The sequence below is a fragment of the Bos grunniens genome, chromosome 6 (genome assembly GCF_055505025.1).
Source record: "Bos grunniens cultivar Pamir isolate PY7600 chromosome 6, Bosgru_T2T1.0, whole genome shotgun sequence".
In the NCBI taxonomy this organism is placed as follows: domain Eukaryota; kingdom Metazoa; phylum Chordata; class Mammalia; order Artiodactyla; family Bovidae; genus Bos; species Bos grunniens.
The window spans coordinates 58,378,505-58,395,772 of NC_141170.1; the positions used below are offsets into that span (position 1 = coordinate 58,378,505).

At 37.9% G+C, this 17,268-nt stretch overlaps 1 long non-coding RNA gene across 1 annotated transcript; it reads left to right on the forward strand.

The window, feature by feature from the left end:
- The first annotated feature begins 14,803 nt into the window (after positions 1-14,803).
- Positions 14,804-17,107, forward strand: LOC147370767 (uncharacterized). Its single transcript, XR_015165458.1, has 2 exons — positions 14,804-14,938; positions 15,861-17,107. It is a non-coding gene; the product is annotated as an uncharacterized LOC147370767 (long non-coding RNA).
- The last annotated feature ends 161 nt before the right edge of the window (positions 17,108-17,268 follow it).

Genomic DNA, 17,268 nt, shown 5'->3' on the forward strand with positions numbered 1-17,268 from the left:
TTTGGAGATGGGTAGTAGGTTCTCTCGGAGAAGGCAATGGCACCACACTCCAGTACTCTTTCCTGGAAAATCCCATGGATGGAGGAGCCTGGAAGGCTGAAGTCCATGGGGTCACTGAGGGTCGGACACAACTGAGCGACTTCACTTTCAGTTTTCAGTTTCATGCATTGGAGAAGGAAATGGCAACCCACTTCAGTATTCTTTTTTTTTTTTCTTCTTCTGTTAAAAAAAAAAAATCTTTTTTTTTAAAATTTTATTTTATTTTTAAACTTTACATAATTGTATTAGTTTTGCCAAATATCAAAATGAATCCGCCACAGGTATACATGTGTTCCCCATCCTGAACCCTCTTTCCTCCTCCCTCCCCATACCATCCCTCTGGGTCGTCCCAGTGCACCAGCCTCAAGCATCCAGTATCGTGCATCGAACCTGGACTGGCGACTCGTTTCATACATGATATTATACATGTTTCAATGCCATTCTCCCAAATCTCCCCACCCTCTCCCTCTCCCACAGAGTCCATAAGACTGATCAGTGTCTCTTTTGCTGTCTCGTACACAGGGTTATTGTTACCATCTTTCTAAATTCCATATATATGCATTAGTATACTATATTGGTGTTTTTCTTTCTGGCTTACTTATACACAATGGAGTATTACTCAGCCATTAAAAAGAATACATTTGAATCAGTTCTAATGAGATGGATGAAAGTGGAACCCACTCCAGTATTCTTGCCTGGAGAATCCCAGGGACGGGGGAGCCTGGTGGGCTGCCGTCTACGGGGTTGCACAGAGTCGGACACGACTGAAGCGACGCAGCAGCAGCAGCAGAAGTTCTTTAATCTAGATTCTACCTTCACTTTTCATCTCTCTCCCCACATCTGAGACTTTTTATTTTTTTAAGGAACCCCCAGCTAGAGAATTGCATAGAGCTCATTTCTGCCACTCATTTGTGTGCATTTAGGTAAATTACTTAACCAACATTATCAAAGCTCAACTGCCTTACCCATAAAGTCAAATAATAATTGTTCTTACCTTCCAGTGTTTTGAGTATTAAATGATGTGACATTTATAAATTCTGCCTAATATCGATATTAGCTAAATCTTACAAAATGCTTATTAGATGCCAGCCCCTTAGTGATCCCTATATTATGACCCACTTAATTTTCATAACTGTAGGAGGTAAACATTACTTTTACCTCCATTTTATGGATGAGGAAACGGAGGCATAGAGAGTTTAGTAACTTGCCCAGTGGCACACAATCAGCAAGTGGTGAATTAGAAAGGCAACACCTGGCAGTCTGTGCCAGAGACCATTCTCTTGATCTCTGTGCTCAGTGGACTGCCTAGGACATGGTGAATGCTCAAAACATTTTGCTTATTTTTATTTTATGAATATTATTATCATTTATCTAAAATGAAGGCCTATAGTTTTCTCATGGAAAAAGGTTAAAGCCTCTTCTTTCTTGAAAAATGTGATATTTGATAAAAATGCATGACTTCTGCTAATATTATTTACAAAGAGATTAAAAATAAACCCCAGGAGACACCAGGGCATCTTGGTCTCTCTTACTCTCCCTCCCCACTTTCTCTTGGATCACTTGCTCTAGGAGAATCCATCAGCCATGTTGTGAAGATCCATCAGGCTACTCATGTGGGAGAGGAACAGAGGTCTCTGGTCAACAGCCAATAAGAAACTGAGGACTGCCAAAAATCATGTGAGCAAGTGTGGAAGCAGATTTCCCCCCAGCCCAGCCTTTAGATGACTGCAGTCTCAGCTAACAGCTTGACTGAGAACTCATGAGAGACCCGGGCTTCCAGACGCTTGCCCTGCAGAAATGGTGAGACAATACATGTTTGTGATTTTCAGCTGCAAGGGGTCATTTATTACAGAGCAATTCATAGCTAAAATAGATATTGGTACCTGGAAATGGGGTGATGCTATAATAAAAATAAACTTAAAATATTGGAGTGGCTTTTTAAAGAAATTAAGTCCTTTACCTTCCTATATAAATTTTAAAATTAGCTTGTCAATTACTTTATATAAGTATGCTAGGATTTTGGCTGAGATTTCACTGAATCTATAGAACAGCATAGGAGCCATTGCCACCATACCAATACTGATTCCTCCAATCCACAAACTTGGTAATATATCTCTTCATTTAACTAGGTTTTCTGTAACTTTTCTTACTAATATTTTGTAGTTTTAGGTATAAAGCTTTAACACATCTCTCATCATTTTTATTCCTGATATTTTTATGGTATTATATACATTTCTAAAAACCTATCATTATTGGTAAATGTAAGTAATTATTTTTTTGATACTACTGTAATTTAAAATTTTTTTCAATTGCTCATTGCTTGTAAATAGAGATGAAGAAGTTTTAGTGTGTGTGTTAGCCTTGATTCCTATGACCTTTTTACATATCCTTTTTAGTTCTAGTGGCTTTATCTATAATAAATTCAATTAGATTGGCTATATAAATTAGGTCATTTACAAATAAATACAAGTGTTATTTCTTTCTAATCTGAATTTTTTAGTATGTTTAACACACATGCATACAAGCAGGTACAACAACATGTGTATGTGTAATTATAGTTGTATTCAATTTGCTAAAATTCTATTAAGAGATTTTATACCTATATTCTCTATTTGATATCAGAGTGATTCTGGCTTCATAAAATTAGTTAGAAAGTTTTTCTTCCTTTTCTATTTTATGAAAAATTTTGTTTAGAAGTTTTACTATTTCTTTTAAAGTTTTAAAAGCTTCACTAGTGGCTTGAAGTTTTCAATTTCTTTAACGTAGATAGGGCTTTTCAAGTTTTCCTTTTCCTTTTGGGTTGGTTTTGGCAATTTTTATCTTTTAAGGAATTCATCCATTTCACCCAGGACATCAAATTTAGTAGCATAAAGTTGTTAATATTCTTTTAATTAACTTGATATTGGTAATTTGTAAATTTTATTTTTCTTTGATCAGTCTAACTAGATGCTTAGAACCCTGGTCTCCTGCATTGTAGGCAGATTCTTTACCATCTGTTCAGTTCAGTTCAGTCACTCAGTCGTGTCTATTTGTGACCCCATGGCCTGCAGCACACCAGGATTCTCTGCCCATCACCAACTCCCTGAGTTCTCAAACTCATGTCCATTGAGTCGGTGATGCCATCCAACCACCTCATCCTGTCATTCCCTTCTCCTCCCGGGTTCAATCTTTCCCAGCATCAGGGTCTTTTCAAATGAGTCAGCTCTTCACATCAGGTGGCCAAAGTATTGGAGTTTCAGCTACATCATCAGCCCTTCCAATGAACATTCAGGACTGATTTCCTTTAGGATGGACTGGTTGGATCTCTTTGCAGTCCAAGGGACTCTCAAGAGTCTCTTCCAACACTACAGTTTAAAGCATCAATTCTTTGGCGCTCAGCTTTCTTTATAGTCCAACTCTTGTATCCATTAATGACGAAAAAACTATAGCTTTGACTAGACGGACCTCTGTTGGCAAAGTAATGTCTCTGCTGTTTAATATCCTGTCCGGGTTGGTCGTAACTTTTCTTCGAAGGAGTAAGTGTCTTTTAATTTCATGGCTGCAGTCACCATCTGCAGTGATTTTGGAGCCCCCCACAATAAAGTCAGCCACTGTTTCCACAGTTTCCCCATCTATTTGCCACAAAGTGATGGGACCAGATGCCATGATCTTAGTTTTCTGAATGTTGAGTTTTAAGTCATCTTTTTCACTCTCCTCTTACACTTTTATGAAGAGGCTCTTTAGTTCTTCTTCGCTTTCTGCCATAAGGGTGGTATCATCTGCATATCTGAGGTTATTGATATTTCTCCCAGCAATCTTGATTCCAGCTTGTGCTTCATCCAGCCCAGCATTTCTCATGATGTACTCTGCATATAAGTTAAATAAGAGGGTGACAATATACAACCTTGACGTACTCCTTTCCCAATTTGGAACCAGTCTGTTGTTCCATGTCCAGTTCTAACTGTTGCTTCCTGACCTGCATATAGGTTTCTCAAGAGGCAGGTCAGGTGGTCTGGTATTCCCATCTCTTTCAGAATTTTCCACAGTTTTTGTGATTCACACAGTCAAAGGCTTTGGCATAGTCAATAAAGCAGAAGTAGATGTTTTTCTGGAGCTCTCTTTTTTGATGATCCAATGGATGTTAGCAATTTGATCTCTGGTTCCTCTGCCTTTTCTAAATCCAACTTGAACATCTGGAAGTTCACAGTTCAAGTACTGTTGAAGCCTGGCTTGGAGAATTTTGAGCATTACTTTGCTAGCATGTGAGATGACTGCAATTGTGCGGTAGTTTGAGCATTCTTTGGCATTGCCTTTCTTTGGGATTGGAATGAAAACTGACCTTTTCCAGTCCTGTGGCCACTGCTGAGTTTTCCAAATTTGCTGGCATATTGAGTGCAGCACTTTCACAGCATCATCTTTTAGGATTTGAAATAGCTCAACTGGAATTCTATCACCTCCACTAGCTTTGTTTGTACTGATGCTTCCTAAGGCCCACTTGACTTTGCATTCCAGGATGTCTGGCTCTAGGTGAGTGATCACACCATCTGAGCCAGCCCTTATTTCAAGGAACCAAGAGTTGTTTCCATTGATTTTTTTCTATTATTTTTTCACTTTCTATTTTATTAATTCTCTTATTTCCTTTCTTCTACTTACCTTGGGCTTAATTTGTTTTTGTTTTTTGTTGTTTTATGTTCTGTTTTGTTTTAGCATAAAAGTTTAGATTATTGATGTGAGTCTGTTCCTTTAAAAAAAGTATTTAATGCTGTAAATATTCCTTTAAACACTTAACTGCATCCCATGAATTTTGATATTTTGTATTTGCATTCAAACTATTTTCTAATTTCTCCTAGAAATCACAGAGTATTCAGATCTTTTCTCTTCCTGCTGCTCCCCTAATCAGAAATGGCCAAGTCTTCACCTGTTCAAATCGTGCATTTTTTTCAGAACCGTGCTTCTCCTAGGAAGTCAGCCACTCATAGCCTGAACCCTTTATTTCATTCCCTGTGAGTTTCAGCATGTTCCCAACTCCATCATCCCTAGAGTGGCAGACTTTCCTCTGGGCTTCTGGTCATGTCTGTAATGATATTCTTCTGATCTCCTATAAGTAAGTCATTATTGTTTGCCCAGCTCCATTTAAGTTCTCATGCATAAGGACCATGTTTGAGTACCCTCTTCTATCCCCTGGTAGGGCTTCCCCGGTGGCTCAGATGGTAAAGAATCTGCCTGAATGCAGGAGACTAGAGTCTGATCTCTGGGTTGGGAAAATCCCCTGGAACAGGGAATGGCAATTCATTCCAGTATCCTTGACTGGAGAATTCCATAGACAGAGGAGCCTGGTGGGCTACAGTCCGTGGGGTCACAAACAGTCAGACACGGGTAAGCAACTAACACTTTTCATAGTAGATTTACAATGTTCTGTTAATTTCCAGATCTTTTATATCCTTGCTGATCTTTTGTCTGTTTGTTTTACCCCCAATGGAGAAAGGAGTGTTGAAGACTCCATGTATAATTGTGTATTTGTCTCTTTATCTTTTCACCTCTATCAACTTGTGCTTTGCATATTTTTGATCTTGGATTTTTAGGTAAACACACATCAAGGTTGTTCTATTACTGACAAATCCATCCATTTTTCATTATATAATGTCTTTGTTTAACCTTGGTGATTTTCCTTATTCTGAAGTCTGTGTGTGTGCCAAGTTGCTTCAGTCATGTCCGACTCTTTGTGCCCCTATTGACTATAGCCCACCAGGGGAGTTGGTTGCCACGCCTTCCTCCAGGGGTTTTCCTGACCCAGGGATTGAACCTGTGTCTCTTATGTCTCCCAAACTGGCAGGCAGGTTCTTTACCGCTAGTGCCACCTGGGAAGCCCATTCTGAAGTCTGCTTTATCTTACATAAAAAGTGACAAGTCTAGCTTCTTTTGATGTCATAGAGTAAACTGTGCCCCAAATCCCCCAAATTACATGCTGAAGCACTAACCCCAGTACCTCACAATGTGACTGTATTTTGGAGATAGTGTCTGTAAAGAGGCAATTAAATTTAAATGGAGTCATGTGGGTAGGCATCAATCTGATATGACTAGTGTCCTTATAAGAAGAGGAAGAGACACTGGGCAGGTAGTTACACAGAAGAAAGGTCAAGTGAGGACAGAGAGAGAAGGATGTGATCTATAAGCCAAGAATAAAGGCCTCATGAAGCCTGCTGATACCCTGATCCTGAACTTCCAGTCTCCACAGCTGTAAGGGAAATACATTTCTGTTGTTCAAGCCACCTAATCTTTGATATTTTGTTATGGCAGTGTTAGATAATGTAATAATAAAATAATGTTTGATTAGTGTTTTCATCGTATGTTTTTCCCATTCATTTATTTATATAGTTATCTTTAAATTGGCTTTCTTATATTTAAATAAGCTTCCCAGGTGGCTTAATTGATAAGGAATCTGCCTGCCAATGCAGAAGCCACAGGCTTGATCCCTGGGTTGGGAAGATCTTCTAGAGGAGGAAATGGCAATCCACTCCAGTATTCTTGCCAGGATTGGAGGCCCATGGACAGAGGAGCCTGGTGGGCTACATTCCATGGGATCGCAAAGAGTCAAACACAACAGAAGTGACTGAGCATTCATTCATTCTTGTAGATAACATATAACATATAACTATTTCTATAGCTAATCTGAGAGTAATTGTCTTTTAATTCGAGTCTTTAGAGAACTTATATTTAATATAATTATTCGCATGACTGGACAGGTCCACAATTTTATTATTTTTCCATTTTGGTTCCTTCACCATATTCTTTTGGATTATTTAAATACTTTAAGTATTCTATTTTACTGTATGTATTGTATTTTTAGCAATGTCTCCCTTTCTCTTTTAGTGGTTATTCTGGGAACTGTTAAATGTAAGCAGTGTAAACACACTGGTTAAAAGAAAGAAATTTGTTTATTTTTTCTTTGAGTCTCCCTTTGCAAATTTTAGGAGATTAATATAAATGAGGGACTGTCATCTTAAATGTTATTGGAATTGAGAGCAATAATCCTAACCACACTGGATTTATATAAAGACCAGTCACTTGACAAAGGCAATGTGCTTGACTGGCTTCCTTCATCTCACTGACTTTTTTCAAGATCAAATCCAGGAAAAATAAAGTGGGAACAATGAACTTCTGTACAGGAGTTTTGTCTCAGCTGAACTAGCATCAGGTTTAGGACACTGTAGACTGGGAGTTTGGGATTAGCAGATAGAAACTATTATATGTAAGATGGATAAACAACAGGGTCCTACTGTATAGCTTAGGGAACTATATGCAGTATCCTGTGATAAACCATAATGGAAAAGAATATATAGAAAAGAATGTCTATAGGTGTATAATAGAGTCACTTTGATGTACAGCAGAGGTTGACACAACATTGTAAATCAGCTATATTTCAAAAGCAAAAGTAAAATTAAAAATAGACAATATAAAAATCAAGTCCTCTTTCTAATGTCATTCTCAAATTTGAAAAGATGCATGGGTTTCATGGGCTTACAGTTTAGTAGCTTAGAGAGTAATTTGCTAAAATAAGGAAGTCTTAGAAGGAAATATAATGCATTTATGTATGGGATTATTCAATAAAGCAAAAATTTCAGTTCTCTTCAAATTAATCTATATGAAATATAATATTAATCAAAATTCTAAATGTACTTCATCAAAATGACTTATTTATTATAAATTTTATAAGGAAGGGATATTGTGAGTGAAGGGCTAAGGCAGATTTAATAAAGCAGAAGGAAGAAGAGAAGCCCATCTTGCCAAGTATCGAGATATATTACAATGGTAATAATGCTAAAATTGTGTAATATTAAGCATGGTAATAGAAATATTAACCACTAGGAGGAAATAGAGAGCCTAGGAACAGATCAATGAGATCTTGGTATGATAGAAGTGGCATAATAGACAAGGATTTTTCAAAATATTGCATTAGAACAGTTGGCTCTCTTCTTGTAAAATTATGTTTGTATCTTATACCACATTAGAAAAGAAATTGAAGATTTAAATATAAAAACACAAAACTTGAAATCTTCAGAATATAATAGGGAAAAATATATTTCTTGCCCAGGGATTAAAAAAAATTCTTAAGACTATTTTTGGCCAATCATGTTTTTATTCACAGAAAAAAAAAATAACATTTGAGGAGGCTGGTGGGCCGCAGTCCATGGGGTCGCTAAGAGGTGGACTCGACTGAGCGACTTCACTTTTACTTTTCACTTTCATGCATTGGAGAAGGAAATGGCAACTCACTCCAGTGTTCTTGCCTGGAGAATCCCAGGGATGGGGCAGCCTCATGGGCTGCCGTCTGTGGGGTCGCACAGAGTCGGACACGACTGAAGCGACTTAGCAGCAGCATCCAAGTATATAGGTAGAAATACTTTGAAAACCATAATGTATGTAAGGAGAAACAGGTATATCCCCTGTTTCACTTATTTCCCTTTTTTTCCCCAAGCAAAATGTTCTCTAAGAAAATTCAAAGAATTTAGGCAAAGTTTTCTCTAGTACTTTACTAATTTAGCTCTTTTCTTACAATAAGTTACATGTACATGATGATATAGTCCCCGTATCCTCAAAAGTGTTATCTGATTCAATAATTCAAAATTTGATATAACTTCAATGAAACTAAATGTTTTCCTCTCAGTGATAACTTTCTAGATAGGATATGAACTAAAAAAAACAGGTGAAAACTAATAGAATATTAGCTTGCTCCACCTTTCCTGTTTTTGGACTCTATCCTATTCCTCTACTTCTTGAGAACTTTTTTTTTTTAATTGAACTCCAGTTGATTTACAGTATTTCAAGTATGCAGCCAAGTGAGTCATATATATACATAATGGAAAGGAATCTGGAAAATAATACACACGTGTGTGTGTGTGCAGTTTGTCCCAGGTGTGTCTTTGCACTGCTTGGAAACTGCAGGGAAAGTTGCTTTTGTGAGCCTGGATATTGGGGCCTGATGGAAAAGTGTAATATACACGTATATATTCTTTTCCAGATTCTTTTTCATTATAGGTTATTGCAAGATATTGAATAAAGGTTCCTGTGCTATACAGCTATACCATGCGTCTTTGTTGTTTATTTTATATATAATAGTATATATCTGTTAATCCCAAATTCCTAATTTATTCTTTCCCCACTTGGGTATTTTATTCCAAGACTATTGCTAGTACACAGGAAGGAAATATATTGTATTTTATCATGTTTACTAGTGTTGTGACTGTGACTTTTTTCCTTTTAATTAAAATATAGCTGATATAAATATTATGTTAGTTTCAGGTGCCTGCAAATTTGATTTTTAACTTTTATAACAAAATAACAACTATTACTTGCAAAACCATTGTCTTAGAAACTATTTTCATGAGAAATCATAACTCATTTCCTTAAAACAAAGACAGAAAGTTCATCCTCAAAGAAAACTCATTTGTCTTCTAAGAATAGCATTTCAGAGGTTCAAAGAAATTAGAGGTGGAAAAATCAATTAGAGCTAATCTACCAGCTTGTCAGAAAGGATTGGTTTCTACAAAATATATTCTAGTTCTTTGTCCAGGTTAATTTTTAAGTGTCTCAAGGGATGGAGCACTTGTTATAGGCCTTTGAAGTCTTTCCTTTTATATAATTGACCTTCCCAAGAACTTTGTTTTTTTCTAATATCTAACCGCCACGTTAGTTATTATTTCTGTGCTATTGCTTTTAACTACCCTTCTTTTTTCTTATAGTAATTCCTCTTCTCCCAAATTGCTTTTATACTCTCAGACATCAGTAAGAAGCTAGACTCCATTTAACTTAATGACATAAGTTTACTTATAATAAAAATCTCAAGTCAAACAGATCATTAGGTCTTTTTCTCCATTTTCCCTTATTGTCTGTCTGTCTCTGATACTCTACCCTCCCTGCCTCTTTCCTTCCCTCTCTCCTTTCCTTCCTTTCTTCATTTACTTTCTTTTTGTAGACTGGGCAATGGGGTGCTTAAAAGTGGAAAGTACTTGGCAGGAACAAGTAGAAAACAGAGGAAACAAATTTTTGATCCAGGAGACTATCAATTCCTTTGCAAATTAGCAATATAGTTCTTGTCTATCTCTGGTATGAGCGAAGCATTTTTTCTCTTGTGGTTCTTTTTAGTCTTTCAGCTATCTTTATTTCAGATTTCTTTCTTTCTATTTAATTATGTTTTTATAAATTTAAAATTGAGTATTTTTCCAGACTTGGATGGTATTATATATGTTGTTTCCTTTGAACATGAAGGTGATGGTTTTCCTCCATTTATAAGATTTAAATTCTTGCCTTTATCTGTGTAGACAGTTAGTGTTGAGACATCAGATACTTTGGTACTCTGGACTCAAATTTCTACTGTCTGAAGATAAGCAAAACAAGGATTTTAGAAGGGGTGAGAGGATATCATACAGCCAGTGAAGGAGATTGGCCTAAGAACATAAATTTTTTGTAGACAGAGCCAGTTTAACAAATGCCGGTGTCTGCAGGAACAACTCATGGTAATCTGGAAGAAAGGCAGAGATTAAAAAATGTGATGAATTTTATTGTGTGCTTATGTGCTCATAAATTGAGTTTCTAAGTAAATGAAGAAAGGAAGGAAGGAAGAGAGGGAGGGAAGGAAGGAGGGTGGAGTATCAGAGAGAGACAGACAGACAAAAAGGGAAAATGGAGAGAAAGACCTAATGATCTGTTTGACTTGAGATTTTTATTATAAGTAAACTTATGTCATTAATGTAAAGCCCATCCATTATCATTGTTCAAGAATCATAGAATAAGTGTTTATAAGATTTACTAAATAGTGAAAATTTACAAAGAAATTTAATCAGCTTTATCCTCTTACCAGGAAGCTGTCAGCACTTTAAAAACAAAAACAAAACTTGTAGTGGAATTCCCTAGAAAAAGGACCATGTACTACATTTCACAGAGTGATAACATTTCATTAGATAAGAGCCTAAGATCTGGAACAAGACTTGCAGTCTGGAACAAATTCTGCCTCTGTCTTTTAATAGCTGTGTGACCTTGGAAAAGTGACTTAACTCCCCTGTGTCTGTTTCCTTTGTCATAAAATAGTGATTCAGCCTGAGGGAAAACTGAGTTATAACTTGAGAATAAATGAGTTAAGATTGTAAGGTGCTTAGTTCAGCACCTTAATAAAAGCTAATTTTCCTTCATTCATTAAACAGATATTTATTGTCTTCTATGTGATAAGGCCAGAAATATAAGTTCACAGTATAACAACAAAGAATGATACAACATCTAATTCTATGTATGCATGGGTGTGTGATAAATCACTTCAGTCGTATCCGACTCTTTGTGACCCCATGGACTGTAGCTGGCCAGCCTCCTCTGTCCATGGGATTTTCCAGGCAAGAATACTGGAGTAGGTTGCCATTTCCTTCTCCAAACTGTATGTATGGGGTGCTACAAAAATATATGTCATGCTCTGCAGTCAAGAAGTGAGCAATTAACTATTACTGAAAGAAACTTGGGTCCACTCACCAGCTGCACAGCAAAGCCAATTTAGTGACATCTGGGCTATGGTAAAGGAAAGGATAGCATTTATTTGCAGGGAGCCAAGCAAGGAGTATGGGGGTGGCTCTTGCTCAAAGGATCCGAACTTCCTAGTAGCTTTCAGTGAGGGATTCTGAAAGGCAACATTTGGGGTGAGGGCTGCAGTGTGTGTGTGACTCTTTTCTAATTGGTTGGTGAGATAACAGGGTGATGTTTCCAGAATTGTAATCATCCACCTTCTGGTTCCACCCACCTGAGGGCCACATGCTTATAGTCACCATCCTCCACCTAGGATTTGGGGGAGTGGTCGTCGTTCCTGCAGAACAACTTCAAGATTGTCAGATTGTTATGTATATCCATATTCTTGGAGGAGGAATAGGACTGTTTTATTGCTGAATTATTGTCATTATATTTCTTGCTTAACTGCTTTTCTTTTGTTTCTTCATTCTCTCACTTATGTAATTAGTAACTGCTTGTACCTTTTCTTTGGAACTCATGGAAGGCCTAGGAGTCTGATGCATTTTTGTATAAACAAGAAACAAGGGACTTGGAGGAGCTTTTGTACTTGGGAGGGTCCTGTAGGGTCTTTCTCAGTTTCATAACTTACTGTGCAGTAGACTAAAAAAGAAATCTTGGCCTTTAAGGAAAGAGTATGATTTTGAAAAGTGGACAAGGTGGATGTGTAAAGCAGGGAGTGTAAAGTAATCAACATAAGGAAAGTCACAAAAACATGGAAGTACTGATGTTTGCCAATGAGTGATGAAGCATGAAGAAAGGGGATTCACCATTTTTGATGAATCCTCTATTGCATGAATTTGGTTGTGAGAGGGCCCCACCTCCAATAGGGAGTCTGGAGGGAGGCAAACATTCCCTCTCCCTGCCTTTTGGCTGCTGAGGCATAGGCATGTGACCTTGGATAGTTTCACCTATGAACGTGAATAGGGAGATGGTGATGCTAAGTTGCTGAGACCCTGGAATAGTGGCCACAGCAAGTGGCCAGTGCAGTGGGGCTGTTGGTGACAGAGTGTGCCATAGTCTGGTCTCTGTTACATGCTGCCAGCCTTACATAGATCCTGACCCTTTTCTGAACCAATTCTCCATCTATATGTTGATACAGTGGGCTGCTTGACAACCCTCCTATACTTTTTTTCTGGATAAATTAACTAGATAGAGTTCCTTTTGTTTGCAACCAAGAAGTGTCTTAAACAGTAGAGAATGTCTTTTTTTTTTTTTTATTTGTCATCAGTGTTACCTAAATTTTGTTCAATGAATATCAATTACTTTTGTAATAAAACATTTTTATTTAATGTAAAATCAAATATAAATGTGAAATATAAAAAATCTTGAAAGTAAAAAATTTAATTAGAATGTAAAAAGAGCCACATAATGATAACAGGATAAAATGGATAGATATTAATCATAATAGTAATAATTTTAAGGTAATAATATTGAATGCTTACCTCTGAGCCAGGTGCAACATTATGAGCTTTATCTGCATTATCTGAGTATAATGATAACATTAAGTTGTACATACTATGATTATCAACCTTTTCAGTTAAGAAACTGAGGTTGGGAGAGTGTAAGTCACTGTCCTCAAACCACCTGTGGCATTGTAGTGTAGCCAGGATGTAAACCTGGGTAGCCTGAACACAGCATCTATTCTTCTTAACCTATGGCATCATGGATAAGCTAGTCACCAATTTTTCCTAGGAGAGTTGACTAAGCTTTTGTACTGGAGGTAATAAGAAAGATTTTGCCAGGTAAGGAATACATAATAGGGTCAGTTTAGCCTGAGAAGGGAGTGTGCAAGGGCAAAGACAAGAAAGGCCATTACCTGTCCCAGGAATGCCTCAAGGAGCATTGATTGTCAGTGTAGGGGCTGTAGTGGAGGGTGGGGTTTGGAGGTGGGGAAGGGGTGGCTGAAAGGGAGGTTGGTAAGAGGAGTCCAAATAAAGGTTTGAAATGGAATGGAGAGTGATCATGTGAGTCCTTAGGTTTAGTAGTTTTGATCCTGAAGCAACTGAAAGTCATTAGTAGTCTTTAAGAAAGGGAGTGACGTCATCAGCATCTTTTTTTAAGAAGGATCTCTCTGACAGCAGCACAGAGGAAGTACTTGGGATGGGAGTGATGAGTGTCACCAAGGTCAGTTGCAGGATACTGAAACAGTGCATGACAAGTCAATGAGAACAGTGGGAGTGAGACAGAGAGGAGAACCCAGATTTGAGAAAAGTCCCTAAGATGGAAGCAACAGGGTTTGATGACTAATTTGTTGCGGGTGGTTGAGGAGGAAGAATTAAAGATGACTGAGATCTAGTTTGGAAACCTGAGTAATTGGTGATGTTATTAACTGAAATAGGAATGGAAGGAAGGAAGTCTCTGTGAGGCCTACGAGTAGATTTACATGTGTTATTTCATTTAACCCTAAACAAACTGATGATGAAAAGATCAGGATGCTCATTTGCTAGATAGGAAAATAAAGATTCAATGAGGTTGAATAACTTGCCAAGGTCACACAGATGGCAAATAAAAAAGCTGGGATGTGAAATAGAATTTTACTTCAAAGTCATGTCTTTCCGTGTATTCCACACTCTGATAATAATTTTTAGTTTGGAAAAATAGGACTAAAGCTCAGGGGAAGGCTAGATAGAGCTAGAAACATGGTTTGTCTTAGAGTCGGAATGGTGAAGAATGAGGAGAGAGTAAACTCTCACACGATTGGGATAAAGGACTAGAGCAGTACTGTCCAATAACATTTTCTGCAGCGATGGAAATATTTCATGCACTGTCCAATACTGTAGCCATTAGCCCACACTGCTATCGAGCATTGGAAATGGGGCTAATATGACTAAGGAACTGAAATTTTAATTCTAATTTTAATTACTATAAATTAAAAAAGCATATGTGGTTAGTAATGACCATATTGTATAATTTAGGACTAGAGGAACCAGCTACACATGAAGGTAGTTCGTCAGAGGAGAGGCCGTGTTGGTAACACCCCCAAATCATTAGGTATTAGATTATCTGCTTTCTGTCTGTGAGGAAGATTGGTCCTGGGCTTCCCAGGTGGCACCAGTGGTAGAGAACCCACCTGCCAATGAAGGAGAGAAAAAGAGATTGGAGTTTGATCCCTGGGTTGGAAAGATCCCCTGGAGGGCAGGCATGGCAACCCACTCCAGTATTCTTGCCTGGGGAATCCCATGGACAGAGAAACCCGGTCAGCTACAGTCCATGGGGTTGCAGAGCCAGACACGACTGAGCGGCCAAGCACAGCACAGCACACAGCACGCAAGCACACAGGCTGGTCCTAAGACGGGGGACTATAACTCATTAATTAAGAAAGGGCTCCATCCTAACGCAGACCGGTTAATTTTACCAACTCATCTTTGAAAAGAGAGTAAGTGTAATAGTCCACCTCTTCTTTTGTTTCCCTTTTTTTGCTGTACCTCACAGCCTGTGGCTGTCTTAATACCCCTACCAGGGACTGAACCCCCCTTGGCAGTGAAAGTGCAGAGTCCTAACCAACGACTGAACTGGACTGCCAAGGAATTTCTCTTCTCCTGTATGAGACAAAAATCACAATCATTTTCTCTGTATTTACATTTTTCTGTATAGAGTGTTATTTAAGCTCAAGCTCTAGGCAAACACCTGGGTTCAAACTGAAATTCTGCCATTGAATTGATTTGTTGTGTCTTGTGTTAGTTACTTCACATTCTCAGACTTCATTTTTACTACCTGTAACACAAGGATAATAAGTACCTAACTCAGGGGGTAATTGTGAATTAAGTTATATAACCTATGTAAAACCCTTAGCTGTATCGGGCCCTGGTTTAGCACCCAGTTAAGGCTGGCTCTTCTGTAACTAGTACCTTATTGTGATGAGTTTGTACTTTGCACCTCTGTGTTTTGACATTTACTTGACTCTATTTTTGCATAAGTGAAGGTGTTTTCCCAGATCTCTAAATGTCAGAACATTCCAAAAAAGAAATACACATTCATCAAGATAAAAAGGTAGATATGGTTCTGAAAAATTCTTATTGTAGTGTATGAATTTTGCAACTATTTTTGTATTTCACTTTGATTTGTTTTGATAAAATATTTTAAATCAGTACAGTGGAAAATCTTAACTCTGATATTTTGTTGTGATCATTAAAATTCCCTTTGCTTAACCTCAATTTTTCATAAACCACATGATCAAGTGAAGCTACTAGAAGCTGTAAATGTTGACTCAAAAGATTTCTTGATGTTTGGAAGTTCTGAAGAATTTCATACCACTGTAATTGAAGTATTTAATGCCTAGTTATTTAACTTCTATGCAGAGTATATCATGAGAAACGCTGGGCTGGAAGAAGCACAAGCTGGAATCAAGATTGCCAGGAGAAATATCAATAACCTCAGATATGCAGATGACACCACCCTTATGGCAGAAAGGGAAGAGGAACTAAAAAGCCTCTTGATGAAAGTGAAAGAGGAGAGTGAAAAGGTTGGCTTAAAGCTCAACATTCAGAAATCGAAGATCATGGCATCTGGTCCCATCACTTCATGAAAAATAGATGGGGAAACAATGGAAAGAGTGTCAGACTTTATTTTTTGGGGCTCCAAAATCACTACAGATGGTGACTGCAGCCATGAAATTAAGTAAGACGCTTACTCCTTGGAAGGAAAGTTGTGACCAACCTAGATAGCATATTGAAAAGCAGATATATTACTTTGCCAACAAAGGTCCGTCTAGTCAAGGCTATGGTTTTTCCTGTGGTCATGTATGGATGTGAGAGTTGGACTGTGAAGAAAGCTAAGTGCCGAAGAATTGATGCTTTTGAACTGTGGTGTTGGAGAAGACTCTTGAGAGTCCCTTGGACTGCAAGGAGATCCAACCAGTCCATTCTAAAGGAGATCAGCCCTGGGTGTTCTTTGGAAGGATGATGCTGAAGCCGAAACTCCAGTACTTTGGCCACCTCATGCGAAGACTTGACTCATTGGAAAAGACCCTGATGCTGGGAGGGATTGGGGGCAGGAGGAGAAGGGGATGACAGAGGATGAGATGGCTGGATGGCATCACCGACTCGATGGACATGAGTTTGAGTGAACTCTGGGAGTTGGTGATGGACAGGGAGGCCTGGCCTGCTGCAATTCATGGGGTCACCAAGAGTCAGATACTACTGAGCGACTGAACTGAACTGAACTGAATGCCTAGTTTCTGGTTATCTTAAAAGTAGTTGGATAGATTGTACAGTGGTTGGATACATCAAGGACTATTTAAAGACCAATGACTTCAGAAGCAGGAATAAGTAATAGGATGTCTTTTGTTGCCACTGATTTTGTACTTTGTAACCTTAGTTCTGCTGAGTAGTTTGTTAAGTAAGGAAAAATCATTTACCTCTTTGGACCACAGAGAGGTCCTCTGTAACATCTAAAAATTGATCCTGACTTGATTCTAGAATGATCTAAGTATCCTTCCAACTAAAATTCCTTGTATCTGCCTTTTCTTCCCCCTTAAAGTCTTAAATGACTTACAGAGGTAATTTTTACTTCCATGCTTTTATAAACATGCTTTTGGAATACTTCATTTCCTTGAAAAACAATTCACTGGCGAGTCAGCATGAAGAAAAAAAAAAAAAAAGTCCGCTCACAATAGATACCAAAATTGCACGAGGTGGTGAAACAAAAAATGATTTTCTTAGTAAACTGAAATGATGATACATAGAGAAACCAATTATTTACAAAATG